The following is a 7,598-nucleotide window of genomic DNA, read 5'->3' as shown; positions in this document are numbered from 1 at the left end:
ACAGCCCTCCCCAAAGCCCTCCTCCCTCCTGTTTCCACCCCCCCTTGTTATTGTCCATGTGTCCTTTATACTTGTTCCTGCAAACCCTCCCCCTTTTCTTCCCTTCATTATTTTTTCAAATAAGTTTTCAATTCCTTGCTCTGCCTCTTCTCCTTCTGGCACCTCTATGATTATGATGTTGGAACATTTAAAGTTGTCCTGGAGGTTCCTAAGACTCTGCATTTTTTTGAATTCTTGTTTCTTCATTCTGTTCTGGTTGAATGTTTATGTCTTCCTTCTGCTTCAAACCATTGAGTCCCAGTTTCCTTCCCTTCACTGTTGGTTCCCTGTGCACTTTCCTTTATTTCACTTTGCATAGCTTTTTCTTCTTCCTCTATTTTGTGACCATACTTAACCATTTCTGTGCACATCCTGATTACCAGTGTTTTGAGCTGTGCATCTGATAGGTTGGCTATCTCTTCATCACTTAGTTGTATTTTTTTCCTGGAGTTTTGATCTATTCTTTTATCTTAGCCATTTATTTTGTCTCGGTGTGCCTATTAGGTAATAATGGGTGGAGCCTTAGGTATTCGCCAGGGTGGATCAACCCACTTGGCTGCTGTTGGGATGCCGTATGTTGGGGAAGGGTCTGAGATGAAACAATGCCGTTTGTTTAGCTCTCCACTGGCTTTGTCACTTCCTTTGCTACCCACAACCAAATTGGGTCCTTGTGGTGCTGACTCCCAGTTGGGTGGGTTTGTGTACCATCTAGGACCCTGTGGGTCTCTCCAATGAACACTCCTATGAAGCTGGGAGTTTCTCCCGCCACTGCAAACCCTACAGGTTTTTTCAGTCAGAGGTTTTGAGGCTTTATCTCCTGGTGCTAGAACCCTGGGTGGCATGGTCTGGCTTGCTCCCCAGTTGTTCCTCCCAGTTTATCAGCAGGCAAATGTGGGACCACCCAGTCTGCCAGCCACTGCCTTAGCATGAGTCCTCTCTACCCCTACTACCAGTCTGGATGAACGTTTCTTCCTTAACTCCTTGGTTGTTGGACTTCCATATAGTTTGATTTTCTGGCAGTTTTGGTTGTTTTTTGTTTGTTTGTTTCCCAATTCGTTGTTGTCTTTCTTTTGGATGTGTGAGGAGGCACAGCATATCTACCTATGCCTCCATCTTGGCCCGAAGCCCAACAGATTTGTTTCTTAATAGATTTGTGTTGCCTTAGTGAAGAGTAGGAAATCCCTCTAGTTCTCAAGAAGAGGAAAGGGCAGCTCTGGAAAAATGACAATTGTACAGTGTGTCAGACCACACAGACCTAGCGTAGCCTCTTGTCTCAGAACCCTCTTCCAAGCCAATATCCCTTCTGTTCTCAACTGTTGTTCAACACACTGATACATTTTCAAGAACGGTTATGTTATGCATGGGTACTCTTCCATAAATCTACTTAACTTACTATTCTTGTACTACCTGTAGGCTTAAAGTATCCCTTTGATTAAATTGCTGGCAGCCTTCAGTTAGCATTTAAAGGAACGTATAACACCTTAACCATTTCTAATATATGAAAATAAACATGTCTTTCATTATTTCCTTTGAGATTAAGATACTGAGACCTAAACTGCCTACTTATTTAGTTTTCTAACTGGTAAACATTTACTGGGTTACCAAAGATACCAAGTACCATCTGAAAGACCGTGGCTCCTTGGTTTATTTCTAATTTAAATTAGGCACACTAAAACAAGGATTGAAAGGGTGATATATTTAGTTAGGTAACAGATGGCAAACAGACATTCTGTCCAGTATCTATCATATTCCATGTCTCAGCATGCCAAGGAAGAGTAACTTTAAATCTTGAAGAGAAATAAACTAGGAGGGAATAGACTAGGTCTGGACTGAAAGTTTATTCAAATAATTGACACCAAGTCATGTGTAGGCTAAAAAATTCAAACGTGTATGAACCGACTTGAAAGAATATGAGGGGATGGAACAGATAAAGCTAAACTAATTCCGAACGTATCAATACGAACTGAAATAAGAATTCTCAATACTTAAACGACTTGGTGAAATCAGGGGGAAGAAGTAAGCGGAAAATAGCCTCCGAAACCTCACAGAGGGTGTTAAATTGTGGCTGAGTGCTGCTCCTAGCAGCCCCCGCGGAAGACTGAGGTCTATTAAAACTAAAAGAGCGAGGGCGTGGGGGCGCAGCCGCTGCCGTGGAAGAATATTTCCTAGCGGAGAGCTGTAGAAACTTGCTGCAACATCCCTGCCCCGCTCTCCCTGGAGCGGCCACTCTAGCAGGTAAACCACAGGAACAGAGGAATGAATACGTAATGCCGTGAGAAATGCAAAAAGCCAGGGTCCCCAAGTCTAACACCTTATTTCGCCTCAGGGGCCGCCCCACGCGTCCCCGGAGGAAACACCTGCCCCCACATCCCGGCTAGCTTGAGGTGAAGTCCTGCGAGCTGCGGGGGCAGGAAAGGCAGTCGCCTGCCCTACGGGGGCTGCACTGCGCCGTACCCAGGTCGCTGGCAGGACACTCCTGCACACGTGAGGGGGTGAAAGTACACGAGCTGAAGCTTGCGTCCCAAAGCAGCCAGCGACAGCCCGGTGGGCGTGACGCCATGACGTACAGCACGTGGGCGGCGCGCCGGGGCGGGGCGGCGCCGGGCGGGGGCTGGAGGAAGGAGTGGGAGGGGGAGGAGGCGGAGACAGCGGGGGCTGAGGGAGGGGGAGAATGGCAGTTGAAGCGTTGGTTCCCGGGAACAGCCGTCAAGACAGAACTGCGGAGGAGGAGTTCGGGAAAGCAGCGGTTGGGATCTCTCCTCTCTGTTTCCCCCGCCCCAGCTGAGAGGCGCCTCGGCGGGTGTGAAGGACCCTCCTCCGTACTTGGGCTTTTGCTGCCGCCACTACAAGATGGGCCTGCTCCCACGAAGCCTTCTGCCCGCCGCCTCTCCTAGGAGTTGAAGGTACGGGAGGGCTGGAGAGGAGATTGCTCTGGGAGCGGGAGGCAGGGGCGGCTCCCGTTTCCGATCCGAGGCGCTCTGGCCCGCCACTGCCTTCGTGCCCCTCCCCAGGACGGAAATGGATTCGGAAATCCCACGGGAAAGGCGCCCCCTCTCGTGCTCAGCGCAGGGCTCGAGCCGGCGCTGGCCCCTGGTGTTCTGGCTTCCGTCTGGTTCCCTGTCCTCCGCCCCAGCTCCGGCCTCGGGTGGCCGTGCGGCTGGGACGGAGCGTGGAATCCGCTTCAAGCGCTGTCCTGGCAGCCTGGGGAGACGGCGGCTGGCCCGGCAGGGTTGTGACGGGCTGAGGCAGCACTCCCCTCCCGCACTTCCCCGGCCCCGAAGCGGGCCACACCGAGGGCGGCCGCCGAGGGGAGGCGGTGGGGCGGAGCGCATTCCTGATGGGTGAAATCGGCTCTAACGGGACCGATTTCCGGGCCTGGCTGCAAAATCGGTCCGGGGCCAGCGCCCCGCAATCCCTGCTGCGGGGAGCCCGAGGGGAAGGGAGGCATGCAGTGGGGAAGGTTCACGCAAGAAGACTGTCGTCCCCTTCAAAAGCAGATGTTCTACCTATGAAAAACGGTGTAGCCTTGGGGTAAAGTATCTGTTAACAGGGGTCTTCCAGGATTGTCTCCCTCATGCCAAACCTTCTGGGAGTTCCCAGCCTTCACCTCACAAGTAATGGCACTATTTTTACAGTTTTCCTAGTATCTGAGTATCTTCTGCTATTGCTCTTTTCCCGTTTCCATTAATGGGAAGAAAAGTAGTTTAGGGTTCATTAACCCCGCGACAAGGGCAGTAAATAAAGGAGGGGAGAGAGTGGTTAAGGCTATATATGGGAGAAAGAGAGGTCTTAATTTTTTTTTCCCCATTGGCTCTTGAAGGTAGATATATATGAAGGTGCTTTATTCTGGTTGGTATTTGCTATTCAAAATGTTGCAGAATGTTATTTTGAGTAGACGTTGGAAAGGACAGCATTTAAGTGCCTCTTAATTTCAAACCCAACTTGGCTGGAAATGCTAGTTTTTATATGTTAGTAAACAGTGGAGACATAAAGCAACCTTTTCCTGTGACCCGTTGCCTTAAACTGTTTGTGATCTTTCCATTTCACTTTTTGCGGCTAAGAATATGGCTTGCTTGCTTGCTTGCTTGTTTTCCTTTCTTTCACTTGATTCCATGACCCTTTTGGTTATATGAACCCTGATGATTTCCCTAAATTTCATTTTCAGTTTTCCCCTAATCATCTTAAAATGCGACTCTTACTACTTCTGTTTATAATGCAAACTATTACCGTATTTATCTGTTTATGCTTCCTTAACACCCAGCTGTCTGAACTGAATTAAAATGTAAATATTTCTCTCTTTAGAAAATGGCATGACCTATTAACTCTTGTTTTCAAACGTTCTTTCCTTGCTACATGCAATTCCAGAGTAGAGGTTTAGAATTAAGTCTTGGGACTTAACCAAATTATGCAACACAACAATAAAAGCCTTTTATTTGTTAAATATTATCCTTTTTACTACAGTATACAATATAATTGAAATTTAAATTTAATGTGTCTGTGGAAACTATTTTAATGTCACTGCAAGGTGACTCTGAGGAAAAAATTATATCTGGCAACTAACATTAGTGTATTTTTTTAAATTTTTCTTTTTTTTAGTATCTCTTAACTTTCCCCTGGATTCCAGTAAAATTAACTTCTAGAACTATAACATTATTTTAAGAGTTGAAACACAACCCAGTTTCTAGACTCCAAATAGTTGCTACTTGAAACATTGTTGCTTCACTTGGGGGATGCCTCAGTTGGGAGTAAAGTTTAAATGTGTAAAGGACAGTACATTTTACTGTCATCTAAACAATGTTGGATTAAAAAAAAATTGGTGGTGATTTGTAGAATTTTGGGTGCCTTTTTACTTGACTAAATGAAATCATATTTTTTCTACCTAACATCTGAAAGGTAGTGAGATTAGTATCTGTTTTTAAAGATACCTCAGCATCTTAGTGGAAAATAAATGCACTTCACAAATTTGAAATAGGGGACTCACGAAGTAATGTTTTTGCAGTTGTGAATGTAAGGCACTTGGTGTCGCCTCTCTTTAATGAGATCAGATTGAAAGATGCTATTTGTTATGCGGTTGTTAGGTAGGATTAGATACAGGTGATTTGAAGAAAACTTTTTAACATTTGAAAGAATCTTGTATATTATGGTAGGTTCTGATTTTATGTTAAAACATACAGCTTTATTACAGATATTATTCAGTTTCTCATCATAACCATGCCCCTCCCCCCTTTTTTAACCTGGAGGGCACTGAGTACTGAAAAATGTGGTTTTCTGAGTTTTTCAAGGACAAGAGGGAAGACAAATATTTGTGATAACATGCCAAAGTCCTGAGTCAATTGTAGGGCATAGAGTAAGATGGGAGTAAATTTTGTCGCATATACATCTGAATTACCTCCTTCTGTTTCTTCTCCACTTAGGTGATAAAGGAAATAGTAGAAAATTGGGGTTTTTTTCTGATGTTACTAAGAAGTGACAGTTGATTGTCATTGGCTGATTTCATGCTGATTAAGCTTTATTTATGCTCTTTGATGGAGGCCCATATAATTAGGCCATTTGGCACTGAAAACCAAAGAAAAGTTGAATTTCTAAATTTATATTTGATTATGTACTCCATTGTATTTGACAGACTAGCACTAGTAGACTTCAATGCTGGTCTGAAAGGACCCATGATCACATATGAAATACTTTAGTTTAAAGATTTTTGGGTTGATTCTCCTTTGTAGCAAATTGCTAATCTGATTACTTATAGTGAATAGCTAAATTTTTCTTAAGTGATTTTGTTTCTACAATCAGGAGTAATTATTATTTTTCCTTAGTTTTTTTTAAAGCCATGAAATATCAGCTCTTCATTAGCTGACAGATGATGCATAATATTGAAGCAAATATGTGTGTAACCACACTTGCACAACTAAAGATTGAGGGTTGATACCCCTTTGCTGAACACATCTGTATTTCAGATGATGGTAGACTTCAACCAAAAATTGCAGTGAAATCAGTTTTGGTTGTTTATAATGTGAGTACTTCATTTGTTTCTCAATACCTATCATATGTCAGTAATGTTTTCTGTATTAAAGGGGAAAAAATGAGCACCTTTTGATAAAGTTGTTTTTGCTTATATTGCTTTCTTTGTAGCTGTCAATAAAACCTGAAATATTATTTTTGAAAGGTAGGCCATTAGCCTTAAAAGCATTATATATTCTTGTCCAATTGATGTTGCCTACTTTTTAATTTTAAAAATCATTTATTGGAGATGTACTACTTGTTAATTTGTTTTAAAAGTCCTATTTGGGAGAGTTTTCTATTGCGAAAACTTCGGTAGTATAAAACTGATACGGAGTTGTTTTAGCCTTCAAATAAGTTTGTACATTGAATTATGCAGCAAAAGCCTGCTCAGAATCACCCTAGTTTGTTTAAGCCCAAAAGAAACTTCAAAACTCAATCTTGGATTTAAAAAACTAGATTTGGCCCCTTAAAATTATGTACACTTAGCATTTTCAACCTCTGCCCTTCTCTGGAGACCCCTGGAAGTATAAATAGCCCTGCTGTAATGTGAATAGCAGGCAGGTTGCCAGTTGATGAGGTGCTCCGGTAGAGGTGAGCCATAAGCAGGGAGCAAACTGCTTAGAGGAAAGGAGCCAGAAACCAGGAGAAGCTATTGGGAATGTGGTAATATTAGGCTTCTAGATAAATATTATATAGCATAGTAATATATCATAGATTAAATTACTCTTATGTATTATCACAAATGATAATGTATGTGAAATGTGCAGTAGACGTGTAGGAAATAATGTAAATTCTGTGATGGCAGGGCCCATTCTCTCTCTTCACTCTTACGGTCTTAGCACTTAGCATAAAGCCTAATAATAATAGGTGTTGAATAACTGTTTGCTAACTGAATAAATTGTGTATAATGTAAAGTATTTCATAATACTCTGTACAGCAGGACTATCTAATAGAAATATAATGTGAGTCATAAATGTAATCTAAGATTTTCTGTTAGCCTCATTAAAAAATAAAAAGAAAGAGGTGAAATTAATTTTCATAATATATTCAACACAGCATATTCAAAATATTATTTTAATGTGTATTAGTGGGTGACTTTACATTCTTTTATTCATACTTAATCCAGTACATGCTTACACTAGATAGTATAGCTTTAGGGGCATTTTGTATGAAATGTTTTTTCCTTTTTACCAAAATTTTTTTCGTGTCTTTGAGACCAAATACAGAAACTCTTATGTCATTTAACTGAAATTAATGAGTTGAATTGAAAGTCAAGATAGGTGGCTTCTGCTGGTTTTACAACTTCCCCAAAATGACTGTGCTTCATTCTCTTTCCCTGCACATAAAATGAGGAAGAATGTTCTATCATCTGTTTCATTGGATTAGTATAAATTATATCTCTGAAATATTCAACTACTCAAGACTACTACAAGGATTTTTTTTCATTATTAGTAACAAGTCTCAGTATAAAAACAAAGGAATAAGTCCCTTTGAGACTACTGCATATGAGGGTCCTATTAACTTTCCCACTGGAATCAGTCACAATGCATAATTAATAC

At 42.0% G+C, this 7,598-nt stretch overlaps 1 protein-coding gene across 1 annotated transcript in view; it reads left to right on the top strand.

Annotated features, from left to right (window-relative positions):
* The first annotated feature begins 2,676 nt into the window (after window positions 1-2,676).
* RNF19A (ring finger protein 19A, RBR E3 ubiquitin protein ligase) overlaps window positions 2,677-7,598 on the top strand; it is a 45,637-nt gene continuing 40,715 nt past the window's right edge. Inside the window, exon 1 of the mRNA XM_045861279.1 lies at window positions 2,677-2,942. The gene's annotated coding sequence lies outside the window, so the exon portion shown is untranslated. The remainder of the gene's footprint in view (window positions 2,943-7,598) is intronic.

The sequence above is a fragment of the Phyllostomus hastatus genome, unplaced genomic scaffold, assembly GCF_019186645.2.
Source record: "Phyllostomus hastatus isolate PE091 unplaced genomic scaffold, TTU_PhHast_1.1 phas_scaffold_21, whole genome shotgun sequence".
Taxonomy (NCBI): domain Eukaryota; kingdom Metazoa; phylum Chordata; class Mammalia; order Chiroptera; family Phyllostomidae; genus Phyllostomus; species Phyllostomus hastatus.
Note: the sequence above shows the minus strand (reverse complement) of the source record. Positions and strands in the feature narration are given on the sequence as shown.